The 22,266-nt window shown below is 41.5% G+C and overlaps 1 protein-coding gene across 12 annotated transcripts in view; it reads left to right on the forward strand.

Moving 5' to 3' along the window:
* BNC2 (basonuclin zinc finger protein 2) overlaps positions 1-22,266 on the forward strand; it is a 651,492-nt gene that overhangs the window by 192,734 nt on the left and 436,492 nt on the right. Inside the window, exon 3 of one of the 12 annotated variants that reach the window (XR_012084291.2) lies at positions 7,536-14,616. The exons of the other annotated variants lie outside the window; for them this stretch is intronic. The gene's annotated coding sequence lies outside the window, so the exon portion shown is untranslated. Of the gene's footprint in view, positions 1-7,535; positions 14,617-22,266 lie in introns of those variants that run through there. 12 annotated transcript variants of the gene reach the window in all.

Below are 22,266 nucleotides of genomic sequence, written 5' to 3' on the forward strand. Positions count from 1 at the left end.
CCTCAGGTTCCATTTCAACGGCACTGCCTTCCAATTCTGTGCCCTCCCGTTCGGGCTCTCTACTGCCCCCCGGACTTTCACCAAATGCATGGCACCAGTAGCTGCCTTCCTCCGACTTCAGGGAATAAACATTTATCCCTACATCACTGACTGGTTGATAGTGGCAACATCGTACCTCGACGCCATAAAAGCATGAGACACAACCCTCCATATGCTTCAAACCCTCGGTCTCAAGATCAACCTTGAAAAGTAGCACTTGATCCCAAAACAGACGGCACAGTTCATAGGCATGGAGGTAGATTCCATCTGTGCAAGAGCTTTCCTCCCTCCAGACAGAATCAGGAAAATTCAAAAGGCTGTCCGCCTTTTCCAAACACATCACTCTGTTTCGGCGCATCACGCCCAACACCTCCTAGGTCTCATGGCATCGACGATGGCCGTCGTCCAACATGCCAGGCTCAAAATGAGGTCCCTACAGGCATGGTTCCTTTCTCTATTCAACCCAATCACAGATCCTCCATCTGCTGTACTGCCCATGACACCGGAGCTAGCCTCCCAGCTCGACTGGTGGACTTGCCCAGACAATCTCATTGGCAGACCCTTCTCCTCCCTGAGACCTTCCATAAAGGTCACAACGGACGCCAGCCCCATGGGATGGGGCGCCCATTGCCTTCAACACACAGTTCACGGACTCTGGTCAAAACAAGAACTGCCACTTAACATAAACCATCTAGAACTGCTGGCAATCATCAAAGCGTTCCACGTCTTCCTTCCCTTTATTCAAGGACAAGTAGTGCAGTTGGCAACAGATAACACCACTGCACTCTTCTATGTCAACAAGCAAGGGGGCACCCACTCCCCTTCCTTGCTCTACCTAGCTGTCGACCTCTGGGAGTGGTGCTATTCCCACCATGTTTTCCCTATCGCCGTCCACATTTCTACCGACGACAACACCTTGGCAGACCAGCTCAGTCAGCTACCAATGAGAACACACAAATGGACTCTGAGCGATGTCATGTTTCAGCGGCTGTGCTGATGATGGGGCATGCCTTCTATAGACCTTTTTGCATCCGATGCCAACAAGAAATGTCCCTGATTCTGCTTCAGAGGGGGACGGGACAGCTCCTCTCTAGGAGACACATTCCTGATGGACTGTTCCCAAGATCTCCTCTACGTAGTTCCCTCTCTGCCTCTCATCCAGAGGGTAATTATCTGTCTCCGACAGGACAGGGCCAATGCGAACCTGATAGCCCCCTATTGGCCCCGCCAGCCATGGTTCACTCACCTAGTCTCGATGTCGTTGGACATGCTCTGCCTTCCTCTCTGCCCAGATCTCCTCTCGCTCGACCATGGCTTCATTCTTCACCCAGACGTTGCCTCTCTCAGTCTTGCAGCTTGGAGGATACTCCCGACATCATGAATGTTCTCCTTTGAGCCCGAAAACCTTCCACTACCCTCCTGTATGAGAATAAATGGAAGTCCTTGTAAGCAAACACGGGTTCGAAAACACACGTGTTTGGTTGGACAGAGAGCAATCAGGAACTTGCACATGCTAAAATGGGCTGAAGAGTCCAAATTCAGCCAGCCATGCTACAACACTCCTTCTCGCAGGTCTGCCCACATAAGAACACCCTGGTACTCTCAGATATTATTGTGAAAAGGTCAAGTGGGCTTTGTAGTCCTTAGACTTAACTTGCACCACTGACAGGACTCTAAGTAAGCTAGGCCGAGGCAGCACTCTCAGATGACCCTATGACAAGTGTACTGTTCAGGAAACCAATTGAGTTTTATAATCTTTATTTTATTAAAGAATAAGCATGTTACTAAGCCAAATTAAACCAAGACAAATAAACTAGCATTGTGCTGCTTAGTTACAAAGATGTAGTGAGGCAAAGAAAACATGAAAAATAGAAAAGTATTCAAAAGCCTTATTTAAAATACAAAAAGACATTAAAAAGAATCAAAACAGTTCCAGTCCAGGAAATCATTAGTAAAATAAAATAATCCAAGTAGGTTATGAAAAGGCTATAGTCCTCAGTGTTACTATAGAATAAAAACCCCTAAACAAAAGTAAAAATCCCTTATATGTCCCATAGTCCTTAGAAAAGAAAAATCCAGTAAATATACCATAGTCCTTACAAAATTACAAGAGCATAGTCCATATGGAGTATTCCAAGAAAAGAAGTCCATAAAGAATATTCCATAGAACAGTCCATAGAAAATAGTCCATGCACAGTCCTTAGGAAAAGTCCCATAAATCCAAAAGTAATCCAGCAAAGCATAGAAACCAGTCCATGTAGGTAGGCCACCAAACTCTCTCTCAAGACATCAGGGTAAGTCCCATATGGCTGAAGTGTAGGTCACGAATCACTGAAAGGTCGGTCTTGGAAAGACAAAGACTATAGAGAAAAAGTTCCTTTTTCAAGAGTAACTGGCAAGGGCTTAATGCACCTTCCCACGATGTCATCCAATCAGAGTTCGTTACTAGGCAAACAGTCCTGTTACATCACATGAATTCTTTCTCATACACAGCAGATGTTATTTGGGTTTACGGTGGTTTCTCAAAGAGTCACAACAATTCCCATCTATCTAATCACACAGTCCTTTCTCAGGCCTTCAGAATAACATTCTCTCTGCTCGCCTAGAAAACAACTTGTCAGCATAGCACAGATACTATATACAAAGAAACAAAATGGAACCTCTCTGGCTTATTTCTTAATTACAAAACCCATATGCCTTTAAAAGATTTTAACTCAAAAACCCATCTCATCACAGTCCTTTCTAAAATATACTCATGACAATGACTTACCTGCTATACCTGTCTCTTTGAAGACCCTACTAGCTTACCTCCTGCACCTCTTTAGTTTCGGCCTTTCCCAGTCCTCACTAAAGGTCTACCTTTCAACCGTTATGGCTCATCAACTGAACGAATCTCCTCCTCAAAGTTATTTTCTCACCCAACTGTCAAGAAGTTCCTCAAAGGGCTCAACAACAGCGTATCACCCCTCAGTGGTCCTTGCAGCTGGTTCTTAATGCCTTGATGCGGCCTCTATTCGAGCCCATGGCATCCATCGACCTCAAATTCTTAACCCTTAAATCGGCCTTCCTCGTTGCAATCACGTCAGCCAAACAAGCTAGTGAACTTGCTGCTCTTCGAGCAGATCCTCTCTTTATCCAGTTTCATCCTGATAAAGTGACTCTTTATTTTGATATTTCTTTCCTCCCGAAGGTCGTCTCCAACTTCCACCTCAACCAACCCATCATTCTACCATGCTTCTTCAAATCTCCTCGCTCGTCCCTCAAACATATGGTCCATAACCTCGATGTCAGACGTGCCCTGGCCTTCTACGTCGAACGGACAAAAACTTTCAGAAAGTCCAATAAACTTTTTCTTTGCTTTCACGGCCCAAACAAAGGGGGCCCAGCCTCCTCTCAATCCATAGCACGTTGGATTGTACAGACTATCTCCCTTGCTTATAGCTTGTCAGGGAAAACCCCTCCAGAACATTTGACAGCTTACTCCACCAGGGCGCTGTCCACCTCTACCGCCTTTCAGCATGGCACCGAGGTTCCTGACATCTGTCGTGCCGCTACGTGGTCCACACCATCCACGTTTGTCAAACACTACCGGCTGGACGTCAGAGCACGCCAAGATGCTGCATTTGGCAGAGCTGTCCTGTCATCCTTCTTACTGTGACGACCCACCAACCGGTAAGTGCAGCTTGCTAGTCACCCATATGTGTGCATTCACAGAGGCCATGAAAAAGAAAAAGAGGTTACTTACCTGTAACCATCGTTCTTTGAGTGGTCCTCTGTGAATTCACACAACCTGCCCATCATTCCCCTCTATCCGTCACAGGTTAATTATATAATTAATTAATTCTTTCCTTCATACCCAGAGGATAAAATTTAGGAACTGGGGAAGATGGTGGGTGGGAGGAGCATATACCTCATGGAGGGTCACACCATAAAATTGTTACTTTTAGCTCTAGAATCTTCCGAGAGAGTCAGCGCAGGTGCAGACAATACCCATATGTGTGAATTCACAGAGGACCACTCAAAGAACTATGGTTACAGGTAAGTAACCTCTTTTTCTCTCAGGTTTTTACATTTCTCTTCAGCTGTAAACAACTGAATTCTGCTGGTCTACTAAGTTACGAATCACTATAAATCATCAGAATATTTTTAATGGAAACCTATAGTGCTTTTACCAGGGTGGCAAATAGGGTTCTTGTAAAATATGAGGCTAGCAAGTTGCCAGTATGGTAAATAGTAGTCTTTATTTTGAGTAACTGGGTCCCTGCACCTGTGGGAATAGTAAGTTACTTGGGTACCATTTTACTGGGTTGACAAATTGCCATCAGCAAAAAGTGCTGATGAACTAATTTAGTCATATACCAATTTGCTCTATCAGCATTTGAGGACTCTAGGATTGTTTTCCAATTGTTTTTGCTTTCTTGTCAGTTTATTCTCATGTTCAAGTGTTAGATTTGAAAAAGGTAAGGCAATGTTATTTCTAAAGGAGTTCATCTCGGGGAGCAAGGGTAAAAGGAAGTTAATTCTGGTGCAAATAAGTCTTCGCTGTAGCTTGTGGAGAATACTGCTTAACACACCTCTGTTTATGACATGTTAGTTAAAAAACATATGCTACTGCTTTGATTTCTAGGTGCCCTTTACAGAGCACCCCTATCTTGTGCAGCAATTTCTGTGGGTAAAAGTGATCTGATAAATAGATAAGAACTGGTTAGTGTGTTCAGAGCCATGATGGATAGGCTTTTATCATCTCAGTTAATAATCTTTTTTCCTTTCTAGCTGCCCTTTTGTCTTTGGAGCACAGTTTAGCCAACAAAAGCAAAGTGGACAAGGGAAGATGGAACAACTCTTTTTATTTCCTCTGTCTGAAGTTTCTAACAAATAAGTCTTATTGTACTATAACAAATGTGTGTGTGTGTGAGAAAGAGAGAGAAAGGGGGGGGAGATATATATATATATATATAATATTTAATATATATTATGCCAGGATCAAAAAAGTGAAGCCAATGGTGACTTTGACAAAGATTTACCAACCCAGCAAGTGTGGAAGTGTTCTGTAGGCTAACAGTTTTAATGGGTTTATCTTAGACAGTACTTCAGTTGTGAAAGTGTCAGTTAATAATTTACCCTTCCCAAGAGGCTGGGGAAGCAATCACACTCTGTAGCAAGGTACTCTTGGGCCTGTCGCTTCACTGTAGCTCATCTTGGCTTATAGCAATGCACCATTGGATGCGACATCAGCACTATGTCTGCACTTTGACAAATGAAGTCTTGTAAGAGCTAAATAAGGCATGGGAAGTTTTAGAATGAGCAAATAGCTCTTCAGCTGATTTCTGCAGTAATGGATTACTGTAAATGTCCATCAGCCACACATCCAAAGAAACCTGGCTTTAAACTGATGCTGCTCTTCCCTCTTTCTCCTTCTTCCTCTTTATTTTAAATCATCCTTTGAAAATTATCTTATCCTCAAAGAATCTTTTGCTAGGATGCAGACCACATTAGAAAAGTTTGTCCCGTACAAGGCATATAGGTAGGCTTTTAAGGTGATATATTGCACAGTCAGGCAAGAAGTGAAATTCATTGCCAGAAATGTGAATGTTTATCAGAACCTCCCCTCTCAAATATAGTACTTACACTGTCACCTTGCACCATTCAATTTGTTCTGTTGTAGTTAACACAGAAATGCTATAGACTGAGCACCATTTGGTGAATTTTATCCTCCAATTTCCTGATCTAATCTTACTATTTTCTTGGCATGGTGATGTTTTGCAATTTGTTTTCCGGAATATAAAGGACTATTTAAAAAAAAGAAATTACCACTTTTGACTATAGTGTGGTGTTAAAATATTGTACTATTATAGAGATTTATGGTTATTTAATAATGATTTATTATAGTAATTTATTCTGCCAGCTGCAGTACTAAATTTTTTTCCAGCAGAATTTGTGGATAATATTTCTGTAAAAAAATTCCTGGAAGAATTCACTTGAAAGACTAATGAAACATATATCAACACTCACACTAAAAACCATGCACCCATGGGCTAAAAGTAAGGGGAGGAATGGAAGTTACTTGTACTTTCCACTTTACAATTTGGCATCCCTCCCCTTGTTTGGCAATCAACAAGAGTTTTTGACACTGGATAAATAGGGCAACACAGGGAAAACATAGCTGCTGCCTTCATTCTCTGGAAAGCCAATACTAAGGGTTGCTTGTTGTTGTTTAGTCATTTAGTTGTTAAGTCATGTCCGACTCTTCATGACCCCATGAACCAGAGCACACCAGGCCCTCCTGTCTTCCACTGCCTCCCAGAGTTGGGTCAAATTCATGTTGGTAGCTTGGATGACACTGCCAAGCCATCTTGTCTTCTGTCGTCCCTTTCTCCTCTTGCTATCACACTTTCCCAACATCAAGTACCCCTTCATGGATTGCTGCCTTGTTGTGGTGAAAGGGCTTGAGTAATTCAGAGAAGTTATGGGCTATGCCGTGCAGGGCCACCCAAGATGGACAGGTCATAGTGGAGAGTTCTGACTAAACACAATCCACCTGGAACAGAAACTGGCAAGCCATTCTAGTATCTTTTGCCAAGAAAACCCCATGAACGGAAACAGGGCTGCTACATGCACTTTCTTGTGGGGACTACTGCGCTTGTCTGCTGATAAGACTTCCTATATAACAAACCTGTTTCCAAACACATATTAGTCTCAGATGCTAATCACATCTTAAGCCCAAATATATGCATTGGAACCTTTCAGAGAAATCACTTGGGTGAGGAAAACAGTGAGACAGGGAAAGGGTTGACCAATATTTTTTTGCTAATTTTGCTTCTGTGCTCTTAATTAGATTTTTCCTAAGCAGTTCTTTTTAAAGGGAAGTATTATAAATACTAGAAACATAAAAAAGTTACTTTTTTGGACTACAACTTTAAAAATGCCAGCATTTCCAGTCTTGGACCAGGCTGTAACTTGTGTAACTTCTGTTCATTGTATCTTGGACTTAGTAGTAACTTTTCCAGATGGGGTGATACACTATTGTATCTCTACTGAGTTTAAAAGAACTTGGAAAATACACCTAGCAAAAAAGTAGGAGGGATGAAAATGTGATACCATTCTGTTGAATAAGCCCCTTTTCAGTAGCAGATCAACTGCTGGATGCTTTTGTCAATGAAAAGGTTTTTGGCTATCTAGAAGGACAAAAGGCGGGAGGCCATCCTAGTAGTTTCCCTTGGCACAGTTTTGGAGCAGACACTGTTCAGGTCTTCTTCTAGTGTCCAACCAAATGTTCCTGTGAGAGTAAATAGAATGGAGAGGAAGATTGTTTCTGAAAGTATTAGAACAAGGCAGGCTTGTGTGGTAGGATACAATCCTTCATGCAGGCTGTAATGTTCTAATGTGAAGTTTTGACCTAATTACTCCAAGCCCATATAAGAATTGAGATACTCAAACACATATGCGCACATTTTGTCCTAATAGTGTATTAACTTATAATATTTTTTTTAAAAAAGGAAAGAAAACTAAAGAACACAAGGCCCACACTATGCATGCTCCCCAGTGCACATCCTTCTTTGAACTACACTTAAGCCAGATTCTACCAGTAGCAGCTGTAACTGCAAGGAAATGTTCAACCAAGTGATTTCATTCGGTGTCTCAGCATTTCTTGGCCTTCTTTGCAGAATCAAGCTGTCTGTCTCTCTGTTGGTACCAGCTCAGCCTGTTCCTTGTTAAGGTATTGATATCTTTGATTTCCCTTTCTTTTTAATTATGTTTCATCATGTTTATTTTAACATTTTAACCAAATAAAAATGAATTAACTGAGAGATACAGGGGCAGAGTACCATTCTGCCCCATGGGTGCACTCAGGCAATTTGCTATGCCGTATGATTGCCATAGAAATACACAGATAGTCCAGGTTCAATTAGTGTTTTAGCATTCGGGCCAATATATAATGCACAGCCCTATTTAGAAAAATTCTGTTGGGTTTAGATGGAAAGGAGAAATGGAGCTGGGTGCTACTACACCACGCAGGGTAGTGAGTGACTTCTGAAATAATTAACAGCTAAAAACAATTGACACCAATAAACTGCAATAAAATTACTGCTCAAAAGGCAGCTATAGTAGATAAAAACATTAAATAAAACTAATAAAACCAGGACTTGTCTAAACAGGAAGACACTTGCCATACAATAAAATAGCGTTTTAAAAAGGGGCCAGCAGAACCTCTTGGGTTGAAGAATTCCATAGGTGAAATGGAGCCACCGAGGACACCCTTCATCCTGTGCTGGTCAGTCATGGCTCTGCCATGGGACATAAAGAAGGGTCTTCCATCAGATCTTAGTGTGTGATCAGACTGATAAGGGAAGAGGTTATCCTGGGCCCATCCAGGTTCTCTTAGAGCTAAGCTGGGCAAGGCTTTAAAAGCTATCTTTGAAAAAAAAGCAAGAACAGTATGGTAAAGAATCAGATTGAGAGCAGCAAGGAGAAAGGAGTAACCATCAACAGGGGTGGCAGGAGCTGGTAATAACTGGCAATTCAAGTAGTTCAGTAGATACCTGGCCAGAATTGGAGGTGCCCCAAATGGTCATATTGTCCTTTTTTTCTTTTTATTGAAACCATACTGTTCCTGGTTGTCCTTTCCAATTTAAGTTATATTAAGATTCTTATAACTAGCCTACTGTATGTAACTGTCTGAAAGTCAGCATAATCGTAAGATATTTTCAGGCAGTATAGACAGAGGTATGTTTTCTGCCACCCACCTTTTTGGCCAGTTCCCAAACATGCAAGGAGAGGAAACTTAGGTCTCTCAAACTTTACTTCCTCGTTCTTTCTCTGAAATGTTCAAATGAAGCAGTTGCTACTTGCACTTTTAATTTAAGTAACCAATTCATTTAGAGATTTATCTCTCATAATTGTTTTTGTTTTTAAGGATGCAGACCTCATGAGCTGAATTGGAGAAACCATAATTACTACATACTGTATTTAGATTATACACAGTGGCTGATGTTTGCATAAGAAAATATATAGGTTCCAATGACTAGAGAAGGGTTGTGGTTCAGTGATCAAGTGTGTGCTTTGCTTGCCCTCAGTTTCAGTTAATGATTTTCCTGTGGCAAGTTTGGGAAAGCATTTAGGTCCTGGAGTCCTTGACAAGCAGATGGTAACCATGATGCACACCTTGCACTTGTGTACTTAAGGATGACTACTTGGAGCATGTCTTCCCATTGTACAGCCTGGACAGGGACACAGCATTGATATGTTAAGCACATATAGTGTGCATAATGTCTACTGAAATAGCTTTCAATTCTATAAGTTTTTTTCTTTTTATTACTGTGTAATTAAATATGTTTGAAAGATACTAGATGGGGATGACCTTTCTTAATAAGGGATGTGTGCCAGGTACAGTGGCAGACAGCATTTTATTAATTATGCTGGGTGCACTGGTATCATTGCTTCATATTGGCTCTGTCTCTGGAACGTTAAGAAAAGTTCATATACTTCAAACAGCTTTTGTGCAGCAGTTTGTTCTTTTTCTGAGAAGAGCTTGGATTTTGGAAGCAGTGTTTCATTACTGTTATTTAGTGCTAGATTTCTAGGACTGGATTGGAAAAAAAGAGCAATTCAGAAACTAGCCACACTCTTACACATTGGATAGGGATTGTGGTCCTGGCTGTAGACTGCCGCATTGTGAACCAGCTTTTGACAGAAGTAGAAGGGAATGCTTCTGGTTTGGGACAGATGTTTAAGAGACAGCTGTGGTCTGCATCAGTTCCTCTCAGTCCAGGGCAATCCTGGATGCATGTCAGTTAATTTTTTGTGCTTCTCTTCATCAGATATTTCTCGGTGCCTCAGGATGTTGTCAAGTCTTTGGGTCCAGGTCCCAAGTATGAGTCCAAATCTTTGGTGCCAAGTCCCAAGTCTGAATCTGAGTCTTTAGTACCAAGCCTTGAGTCCCAAGCCCAAAGTTCAAATCTCTATTAAAAATAAGCTTTTTTCTCCCAGAAGAAAAAAAAGGGAAGGGAGTGGGTGGGTTCCGAGGTACGAGTTAAGTCTTGGAAAAAGTCATTGGAAAAAAGCCAAAGTCAAGCCTGAGTTGAGTCATCAGAGCAACTTAAGTCTGACTTCACAGCGAGTATCCCATCCCTGGGAGTTCTATACATATTACTGACCGAAGGTACCTCCTATCTGTTGAGGCGTTCACAACCGCTTTTCTACCTATTTTCCTATCTCTTTAATTTTCTTTTACTTCCTCAATGGTTTTGTTCCCAACTACGAAATCTCTTGCCTGTAGGACAGTGAGATTTTTACTGCTGGCATTGGTGATACAGTACAGTTCCCACACTGGTAAGGTCAATTTCGGGGCAAATTACATTGTGTAAATTGCTGAAATTGAAAAAGGGGAAAAGGAAAAAAAAGGGGGGGGATAGCTCCTGCCTGATTGAATAGTCTTTTAAAATGAAAAGCATTGAATCACTTGTTTGCATCCTTTGGATCAATCAGCCAGTCCTTATTTGCTGTATTTGTGTGCTTTCTTTCATAATGGGAAAAGGTGGAGACATTTCTGTGGATTGCTGAAATCTCCTGTACTCTTCCAAAGTTGGAGGTAAAAAATTAAACAGGAGTGATGAGTCATTCTGCAAGAATTAGTAATTTTGTGAGAATCTTTCATAGCCCTAATAAATGTGATTCACCATTCTCAGGATCTTAAATGTTCCATACATGAGATTGGGAAGAACTGAGAAAGTAACAATTTCTTGTATAAATCTGTATTTCTGCAACCCGCATATCTTGAAGGATGTTCATATGGTTCATATGTGGATTCAGACAAGGCTTTCGTTTTGGCATAGCTTTTGAGGTTACTTTGTGGCTAAAACCACAAAGCTTTGGGCTACACATGCTTGCTATTCTATATTAAATGTGGAGTGGCAATTAAAACTAGTGCACCCACAGTGTTATATAACTCCCCCTTAGTGTTGCTGATATTTGGAACTACTTCCTGTGAAAAGAATTTTGGTAGCTACAACATATCCCTAGGTTTTCTCATGTTGTTTTTATTTTTTATTATTCTTTTGAACAAAACTTGGGAATAGAAAAATCAAACTGGAATGAATTTGGGGAAGTAGCTAAATCTTGCAAAAGAAAAGGAATATTTTTATTTTATTTATTTATTTTATTTATATCCCGCCTATTTGGTCGGTTAAGACCTTTTGATCATAGCTTCCACATGTTATTATGTGTAGTCAAGCCACGACCAACTTATGGGAAACCTAATAGGGTTTTCACAGGATATACGAGATATTCAATGAATACTGTAGTTTACAATTGGAACTCGGAGACACCAATGAGTTTCCATAGCGTGATGGAGATTTGAATCTAGATCTGCTGAGTCCTAGATTAATATTTTATCCACTGCACCATATTGGGTCCCAGTTTCTAGGTGCCCCCCATTATTTAATTACATCCTTTTAATTGCTGTGAAGTACCTGTGAAGTACCCTACATAAGTGCAACACGTCCACCATGCCGGGGAGGCAGAGATCCGTGTCTGCAGCCCAGTGCAAGGAAGCCCATGGACTGGCACTAGGCTGCAGACTGGGGGTTGGGGACCCCTGACTACAAGACACTGATTCCCTAGAGTTACTGAGCAGTTTACTCAGCTAGTTCACCGAGACCAGATCTCTTTTGAAATATCTTGAGTTAATCTGGTCCCACCACATATCATATCTGCAGAAAGCAGAAATACCTTCTTCTTTATATGTACCTAGCTACATAAGTCAAAACTAGCTATTGTAGTGAGATATACCAACCCTAAAGTCCACCTAAAAATATAAAAGTATCTCTGGTACATAAGATTCAGAGCAAGTAGTGATTTGTTAAATAATAAGCATTCATACAGGGTACCCTGTGTAGTGTAGTGAATAAGGTGATGGACTACGACTTCAGAAACTTGGGTTCAAATCATGGCTGTGCCATGGGAACTCACTGAGGAGTGGAACTGGTAAAATCACTCCTTAAATTTTTTACTCACCCTGAAAGCCTTGTAAGGGTCATTATAAGCTAGTTCCAACTTTATGGCACACAACATAACAAATATGGAAGTTGAGTCATGGCAACTGGACTTCTTTCTTACTAGGTTTAAATGTTTCCTACTCATCCAAGTAGCTTTTTCGGTTGGAGGAGAATTGGTAGGAGACCCCTGATATATTCGCCATGTTGGTTTCACTTCACCCTGGTCTGAATAGACTCCTTAGAAGGACAAAGAACTAGGGGTGAGGGAAAATCCCACTTCTGCAGTCCTTCTCCACCCAGTGTGATGGGTTGTTAACAGTCATTAACCGTGATCTTTCTGGTGTGTGGTCCTGATCTTTCTGGGGATGGATGAAAGGGCAGCATGATAAATATGAGACAGATTGGATCCAAGGCTGCCATCCCTGCTGAGTGAGGTATTTTCTATATGCACATGCATGACCTCCCTGACCCCTCTCTCAAACCACCTATCTTCTCAGTCCAGAATGAGTACATCTTGGTCATCAAATGAGTGTCCTTTGTACTTCAGATGAAGGAACACAGCTGATTGAGGTCCTGAGCCGTTGCTCCTCCTGTGCTGGGCCATTCTCCTGTTTAGTGGCTGTTTGGTTTCTCCATTGTGGAGCTCTGAACACTCCTCTGTGCATTGCGCCATGTATATTATATTTCTCCTGTTATGTTTTGGTGTTTGGTCTTTTGGGTGGACAATCCTCTGCCTCTCATTACCCACTGCCTTGCAATGGGTGATGAGATTTGTACCACAGGTATTGATCAGTGTGTGTAGGTTTTCTGTAGCTTTCTATTCCTAAGCTGTTGTTGGATCCTATGATGACTGCAGAGTCCAGAAAAGCCAGCTGGTTGTCTTTGGTGTCTTCCCTGGTGAACTTGATATTTGGGTTCACTGTGTTTATGTGGTCTGTGAAGGCCTGTACTTCCTGAATCTTGATCTTCATCTGAAGACACACACACACACACACACACACACAGAGAGAGAGAGAGAGAGAGAGAGAGAGAGAGAGAGAGGGGCCACCAGCCTGAGGAGTTCTCTCAAAATGGCAGAGGCGATGGAAGGAGGAAAAGGTAGGGAGGCAATGAGGTAGTGGAAAGGGGGTGGGGGTCAAGCTGTGGTGGTGGGTAGGTAGTGGGGCTTTTTTAAAAAAGACAGCCACTGTGCTGTGTAAAAAAAATCCCAAATCCTTCGGGAAGTATGAATAACATGCTCTAGTTGTCAGTTCAGGAGGAATTACAATTCTCAGTGAATTCCAGAAATACCAGATACGCAAATTTAACCCAACCCCTTGCTATGACCCTACTGCTTATCCTCAGTATATGTAAGGGAACAGAACTAATGAAAAAAAACACCAAACAATAAGTAGCTCAGCAAGCTGCTTTTTTCCCCCTTTGTAGTGTTAATAGTGATAAGTTCCTTTGGGGAGGGAGCTTTACTTCAATGAATTATATAACAAATTATTTTTAAAAGGTAACTTTCCAAGCTCTACGGTAACTTCTTACTGACACTGTCGGCTCCTCCTTCTGATTTCCTGCGCCCTGCTCATCCCTCTGCTCGTCTTCAATTATATACATACCTATCAAACAGTTGTTCTGATTTTGTGTCTCCATGAAAATAGAGGAAAATTCCATACTAATTTGCTGTATTACTATGCTGTTTAATACTCTTTAAAAGTTTGTTGACATAAGACTTTTCTTCTTCTTATGTACCTGATGAGGGTTCTGAACCTTCAGTCCCATGCAAAGAACTCAGCAACCTCCATTTCATGAGGTATAAGGTTCAAAATTGGTAAAATACATACAGCAGCAATGAAGCCTAACAGTTTAGAAGTAAACATAACTAAAATAATCGAGAATACATAACTAAAATACAAAAAGGGTCCACTCAGGAAGAAATGATTGCACTGCTACTGCTAAGGAGATAAAGCCTGTGTAGGGAGCATCCAGATCTACTACAGAAACATGAGATAAATGACTCAAAATTATGCTAATCCTTTACTGATGCCAGATGTCACAGTTCACGACAGAAGCCTTTGTCAGCTGTTTTCACGGCAGAAACTGAAAAGACTGGGGTAACTTATCAACCACTGTCTCTGCCCTCCCCCCCCCCACTTTGCACAGTGGTACATTTTTTAAAAGATGGAGAGAAATAAAATTAAATAAATAAGAAATTAAATAAATGATTTTCAAAATAATATAAATAATAAATTAATACAAAATAAAACAGTGAAGCATAATGATGATTTATATGTTCTTTGGGTAATACTGAACTAATTTTCAAGCTGGCACAAACAACATGGATTTCACACTTTAATATCATTGCTTTTGGCACAATTTATGATATAAAGATGTACCAAATATTTGGAAAATTAAAGAAATATAAAAAGGGTTATCTTCAGTCTCTACAGATGCCCTATTGAAAGAACTGTTTACTATTAACTATTCACTCCTGCTGAACAGCAAAAATATTCAATGCTTTTTTTTCTCCAGCAGCATTAGAATTTTTGTGTCACCAGCAGCACATACTCATTATTTTGTACAAAACCCCTTGTACTTCTTATAGAAATCTTGCATTCTGCACAAAATCTCCCCTCCGCATAAATGCCATTTTCATATATGTTTTGCAAAGGAAGTCCCAGAATGTGAATAGAACCCAGAAATTCTTGTAATTTCACTGGGTAGGAAAGAACTTTCATTTTTCAGTCTCACCTGAAAAAAAACAAAAGAAGTGAAGATTTATTTTTATTTATTTTGATATACCAATTGTAAATCCCCACCCCTGTTGTTCTTTGATGTTATTGAGACTTCACTCCTCAGGCTCACCAATTAGATTGCAAAGATAAAAAGGTATTTGAGATACACCAATATGTATTTCAATGACTGCAACTTGTCCAAAGGCAAGAGACAATTTTAATATTCTAGCCTTCTTTGCAGCTATATATGAACAAGTTTCATTTAGAACAGGCAAACAGTGAAATAAAACAACAGAACGTAGTAAGTTATAGTCGGTTCGTGGCATTATTAAAGAACATTTTGTGTAGAAGAAGAAATCCCTGTTAGTTAATTGCCCTCTTCTTGAGTCTGTCCTAGTTATATTGATATGTACACTTCCTACACTTTTTTAAAAAGGCTAATAGATTAAGATTGTACCTTGCAAGTATTCAAAAGTTCACTGATATATATCGCACTTCTGAGCATCTGATAAATTATTTAATTGTCTCATGCATATGTGGCTACTAAACTATAACACATGAAATATGCACTGTTTTTCTAATATACTGTAGGGAGACCTGTATATAAAGTATTTAACATTGGTTTTATAATGTACTGTTGACAACAAGAGACCACAAAACTCAATAATCAGTCTCATCTAATTCAATAATATTAATATTGTTTGAAGCTACAGAAGATGCAGAGGTACTAGACTTGATAATGGCCACAGCTCCATTTTGCTGATTTTGTGTTAGATCAGTGGTTCTTAACCTTTGTTACTCAGGTGTTTTTGAACTACAACTCCCAGAAACCCCAGCCAGCACAGCTGGTGGTGAAGGCTTCTGGGAGTTGGAGTCCAACATTCCTGAGTAACCCAAGGTTAAGAACCAGTGTGTTAGTTAGATGACCAAAAAGTTTTATAGTAACGTTTAGCTACATTCACTGGAACTTATCACCAGGAAAGTGTGCTCAGGATTGGAGCCTTGGTACTTAAGGAACGATACTTCTCTTAAAATTTCATAATCATAAATAAAACGCCTAGCTGCATATACTGTGGATACATTTGACTTTATTGTTATTGAAATTCAGTTCTAAACTCATCTTGTTAATCAGATAAGCTAAACATAATTGTGTGAGTAGTTGGGGAGAATCAAATACAGGTTCTTTACATTTTTAATTGTTTTAATTATAGTTTAATACACCTTTCCTCTATGGGGAGCTTGAGATGGCTTACAAAGCCATCCCTTCCAGTGTTATCCTCATCAAATTTGTGAGCTGGAAATAACTGGCCCTGCATCATCCATGCTACTTGTGTAGAGCATGGAATGGGATTAAGTTTGTAGTCCTGCACCAAACCTCAGCATATGCTGTGGAAAGTATGAAAAGGACATCTCTGTGTGTATAATTAAGGACTATACACAACACTGAGATAACAGAGGGATATAACATAAGAGTGAATGACTCCCCCCTTCCCACTGCAAATGCCCCCCCAAAACCTGCTTTAGACAAAATTTTGGGAAATGCTTGTCACATACAGCACTGATGGTACCTGTCTGTCATGGGTTTGGAGGGAAAGTTCCATCCTATGGGGAGTGGAAGGCGGGACATCAGGGGGAGGAGCTGTGCTGTATATATATGCTTGGAGCTTGTGTGGGGAGAGAGGAGTTGGAGTCTGTGTGTCAGACTGAGTACAACTGTGTGTCAGTTAGTACATACCTGATAGGTTCAGGTCTCTATCTAGGTAGCCAGAACTGATAGGTTCAGGGTCTGTGCGTTACTTTAAAGTGTTCTGTGTGAACCAATCTGTTGTATGTATATGATTGAGACTAAGCCACGTTACAGCATTCTATTTACCTGATCCTTTTGTTTTCCCTGTTTGTTATTTCAATAAACCTTGTTCTTTTGTTTATTAAAATCCATTCCTAGTCTGTGTGACTTCTTATAGGGAATGGTTGGTGGCAGCATAATGAAAGTGTGATATACTCCAGTAGGTCTGGGGTTGCTACATTGATTGGTGTCCAGCGTGTGGGATACGACTAGTCCAGTTGTCCAGTGGTCCAGCAAAGCCTTGGCAAGTGTGCCCAGAGCAAGGGGGGTCTAGTCAGGGACAATCTGAGGGCGCGTAGGTAATCTTCTAGGCTTACCTCACGGGGAGGTACGCTAGTGGAAGAACGTGCCAACTCAGATTGGGGAGACTAGATTAGGGAGCTCTGAGGCAACCCGTTTTGGCGGGAAAGGGCTGAGGCAAAGCTGTGTGAAGTAACAGTGATCTAGCCTGTCTGCTGAGAGGCCTAGCAGAGGGGGTGAATTCTGCCTGACAACAGTTGCAAGTTAGTGCTGAAGGAACAGCAGCAATCTATAGAAGGCTGTTTCTGAGGCAAAAGGAAAAAAGTCGTCGCTTTATTTTGAGGCTTGACTTTTGAAGGCAGCCTGTTCTGGGGAGATTATGCCCTTGACTCGAAGCCAAATGGCAGAAATGGGTGAAGTGAGAGAACCACAGGTAGACCAAGGTTCTGAGGAGGAATTTGGCTCAGTGCAGGATGAGAACACGGGAGAACTGACCCCAGAACTCAGAAAAATGCTCCTAGCCCAACAGCATGAACTGAGGGTGAGGGAAATGGAGGAAAGATTAGAGAGAGAAAGAATGGCGTTTGAAAGGGAAAAGGAAGAGAAACAGGAAAGGGAGAGGCGAAGACAATTTGAATTGGAGAGAGAGAAAATGGCGTTTGAGCTGAAGAAGCTGGAGATAATGAGTAGAAATAGTAATAACAATAATGGTGAAGGGAAGCCCTCAGACATGAAACATCAAAACCTGAATTATTCTGAAGAAAACATGAGGGAAACATGGGACCCCAAGTACTCCAAAGGGTTAGTTCAGAGCCCGCCAAAAATGGGCGGCCATTTTGTTGATAAAACTTCTGGGCAGAGCCAGTCCGGGAACCAGATTTTGGAGGGAAAACCAAAACCAGAGGAGAAAGACTCCAAGTACAGCAGAAAATGTTATTTCTGTCAGGGAAAGGGCCATCTAATCTCAGAGTGTGAGAAATGGAAGCAGCTAAAGGGAAATGTGCCTCATGATTTGAGTGGAACCAAGCCAAAAGCTGTGTTCTGTGTCCAGACAGAGCAAAGCTCCTTGCCACTGAGGGAGCCTGTTGCCATGGCTACTCAATCTGGAACAGTTACATCTGCTGATCAGGCTGGGGAAAATGGTCCTCTTGTAGAGGTCAAGCGCTGCTTACTAGTGAGGACAGATTCGCAATTGTTTGAGACCGCAGGGGTGGACATAGGAATACTTGACCATCAGTATAGGGGGCTAAGGGATACTTGTTCTCAGGTGACCCTGTGCCATCCAGACATTATTCCTAGGAAGTATATAATCCCAAATGAGAGCTTGAAGGTGGCAGGGATTGAGGGGCAGGTGATCTCACTGCCAGTAGCTGAGGTACCTGTGAGCTTTCAAGGCTGGAGGGGAGTTTGGCGGCTAGCGATTTCATCGACTCTGCCAGCAGCCGTGCTCGTGGGAAATGACCTGGCTGAACATGTGAAACGGGTGCTAGTGATTACACACTCACAAGCCACCACGGGGACAGTTCAGGGGGGTACTGAAGGGCCCGAGGCGGAAGCAGATGAGGGTAGTCCCGAAGCTGTGGTAGAAACCTTAACCACAGACAGCAAATTTGGCCAAGAGCAAAAGGCAGACGCCACTCTCCGAAAGTGTTTTGAAAAGGTGACAGACACCCAGTTAACACCTGAAACCCCAACGAGATTTCGCGAGAAAAAGGGAATTTTATATAGAGAGACCCTGATGAATATCTCAAAAGGGGGAGATGGGATCAGAAGTCAGCTAGTGGTACCTGAAAAGTATCGCCCCATGATCTTACAAAGGGGACACTCTGACATGTTTGCTGCGCACTTAGGGGTGAACAAAACACAGCAGAGAATCACACAAAATTTTTACTGGCCTGAAATAGGGAAGCAGATCAAGGAGTTCTGTAAACAATGTGATGTGTGTCAGAGGCAGGGGAATAACCGTGACAGGACCAAAGCGAAGTTGTGCCCTTTGCCTGTGATTGACACCCCGTTTAAATGTATAGGAGTGGATATTGTGGGACCTTTGCCCAAGGCCACAAAGAGGGGGAACCGGTTCATTCTCACCATTGTGGACCATGCCACGAGGTACCCCGAAGCCATACCCTTGACTAACATCGAAACTAACACAGTGGCAGATGCCTTGGTGGGGTATATGTCCAGGATGGGATTTGCCTCAGAAATAATCACAGATTTGGGCACATCGTTTACATCAAAGCTCATGAAACGGTTATGGCAAATCTGTGGAATTAAACACAAGGAAACCACTGCCTATCACCCCGAAAGTAATGGGTTAACGGAGAAGTTCAATGGGACTCTGATGCGCATGATTAGGGCTTACTTGGCAGAGAATCCAAACAATTGGGACCAGAAGCTGCAATCCCTTTTGTTTGCTTATCGATCAGTGCCACAAGCCAGTACCGGGTTTAGTCCGTTTGAACTTTTGTTTGGGAGAAGGGTGAAAGGTCCACTTGATTTAATCAAACAAAATTGGGAGCAGTTCACCCAGGATGACCCACAAGATGTTGTGACATATATAGACTCTTTAATGAATGACCTGAAGAGAAACCTAGAGCTAGCAGCAGAAAACCTGCAAGCTCAGAAGGTCAGACAGAAAACCTGGTATGACCAGAAAGCCAGGGAGAGGCACTTTAACCCAGGGGAGGAAGTGCTTTGGCCTAGGCCCTGCAAAGAGAACAAACTGCAGCTGGGTAGCCCAGAAATAAAATACTTGGGTCACATAGTGGGGGGAGGAGTGATCGGACCCCTGGAGGCCAGGATGGAAGCCGTTCGTGATTGGCCCAGACCCAACACCAAGAAAAAAGTCAAATCATTTCTTGGGTTGGTGGGCTACTACAGAAAGTTCATCCCGAGGTTTAGCGAGATGGCGACTCCGCTGACCGATCTGACGCGGAAGAAGACTGATGACCGCATCCCGTGGACCAGCGACTGTGAGGAGGCGTTCCAGAGGTTGAAGGAGGCGCTCGTCCATTATCCAGTGCTGCGTGCTCCCGACTTCGACCGGGAGTTCATCATCTACACCGATGCGTCTAACAGCGGGGTAGGAGCAGTTCTTTGCCAGGAGGATGAAAATGGTGACCAGCATCCAGTGTCCTACCTGAGTAGGAAACTCCAGAAAGGTGAGAGACATTTGGCAACCGTGGAAAAGGAGTGCCTGGCCATAGTATACGCGATTCAGAAGGCCAAACCTTACATCTGGGGAAGACATTTTGTTCTGTGCACTGACCACTCACCACTGCAGTGGTTAAAGACAATGAAAACCCACAATAGTAAACTTATGAGGTGGGCTTTAAACCTGCAAGATTATGACTTTGAAGTGAAGGTGGTCAGAGGGTCAATGAACTGTGTTGCTGACGCCTTGTCAAGAAGACCCGAAGAGTGAAGACGGCGAAGAAACATGGACTATGTATATTTTGGTGACCAAAAGTTAAATGTACCTGTTTATTAAACATGCTTGGTTTGTATTAATAAAGGTAACTTAATGTATTGTAAATATGAATGTTTAAATGTATAAATGATATGTTGGACCTAGAGTGAGTAAGTAAGTATAGTATTGTGTTATAATGTATAACTGTTATGTGTTTTGATCCTGGTTGTTTTTTGGAGAAAAGCACTTTAGCTTTTCCCCTGCAAAACAACTTATAAAGAGGGGAGGTGTCACATACAGCACTGATGGTACCTGTCTGTCATGGGTTTGGAGGGAAAGTTCCATCCTATGGGGAGTGGAAGGCGGGACATCAGGGGGAGGAGCTGTACTGTATATATATGCTTGGAGCTTGTGTGGGGAGAGAGGAGTTGGAGTCTGTGTGTCAGACTGAGTACAACTGTGTGTCAGTTAGTACATACCTGATAGGTTCAGGTCTCTATCTAGGTAGCCAGAACTGATAGGTTCAGGGTCTGTGCGTTACTTTAAAGTGTTCTGTGTGAACCAATCTGTTGTATGTATATGATTGAGACTAAGCCACGTTACAGCATTCTATTTACCTGATCCTTTTGTCTTCCCTGTTTGTTATTTCAATAAACCTTGTTCTTTTGTTTATTAAAATCCATTCCTAGTCTGTGTGACTTCTTATAGGGAATGGTTGGTGGCAGCATAATGAAAGTGTGATATACTCCAGTAGGTCTGGGGTTGCTACAATGCTCATGACACTTAGGGCTGCAGGATGAAGGAGGGAGAGGGTTATGCTTTGAATGAAGGACTTCACCCCCAAAGTACATAGGCCTTCCCATGGTGAAGCCCCTTTCACATTTTCTGTTTACGAAAATTGGGGAAGGAGACAGTGGTAATGTTTCTGCCCCTCTCACCATACATTCAGCTAATGTATAGATAGGAGATGTGAAAACTTTGCCCATTGTGATAGAAAGATATTTTCAAAAGTAACGTTGGTACTGTACAGTGATGACAGTTGCTCAGAGAGAGAAAAAGTTTTTTCACAATTGAGAAGCATACCGTCTGTGGCACAATTAACATTAAGAAGACACATACTACAGAGTTAAGTGAAAGAACTAATGTATACATTTGTTTCTTTAAACCAGAATAGAATTTCAGGTTGTTTAGTGTCTCTGAGTATAAAGTATTAACTATGCTTATCTGATATAATGATAATTCACACACATTTGCATACAACTTGACAGTTGGAAGAAGAAATGAATCAGACATGACTCTTTCCATCTCCAGAGCACTGATAGAGGAATATTGATAAAGGGTGGCCACCTGCTCGTTATAGTTAAATTTTATATTTTTTGGGGGGGGATTTTACTTTCCATAATAACCAAGATTTATTAATCAGTTATCTCCGTACAATATTTGATTTCATCAGTAAATCAACGTGAAATGAACAAAGGGGAAAGAAACACACTGTTAAAGATGTAACAGAGTCCACTATTTTCACTGAACATGGGTGCTTACAATTTTCAGTAATGAAAATAAGTAAAACATTGAGAATATGTTCCACAAACCCTTTCCTATTCTTTTTGCTTTGTTCCCTGACCACTGAGTATGAACTAAAATGTGGCAGCATTAGATGCACTTTAGATATAGTAGAAATTCAAATGTGTTCAAGGATCATGGGCCATCAATTCATCTCTCATCAGACTTTGGGAAATATATTTTCAACAAGTAAATAAATAAGTTTCAGGATTCAGTAAAAGAAATTTCTCAGTATTTAGGGTTCTTTGAATTAAAAATTAAACATCTAGGTAACTAGATTTCAGTTACCATCATGCCCTTTTCCAGTCAGTTGTTGAGCATTGTAATAATTGGAAAACAAATGCTTAAGAGCTCAATAATTTCGATGTTATTTAAAAGCTGGCCTTGGAAAGGCTTTAAAAACAGCTTTGAGGACAAGTTCTTTGAGAGGTGGGACGCATTAGAATTTTTTTAAAT

This window comes from Pogona vitticeps, chromosome 2, assembly GCF_051106095.1.
Source record: "Pogona vitticeps strain Pit_001003342236 chromosome 2, PviZW2.1, whole genome shotgun sequence".
NCBI classification, from domain to species: Eukaryota; Metazoa; Chordata; class Lepidosauria; order Squamata; family Agamidae; genus Pogona; species Pogona vitticeps.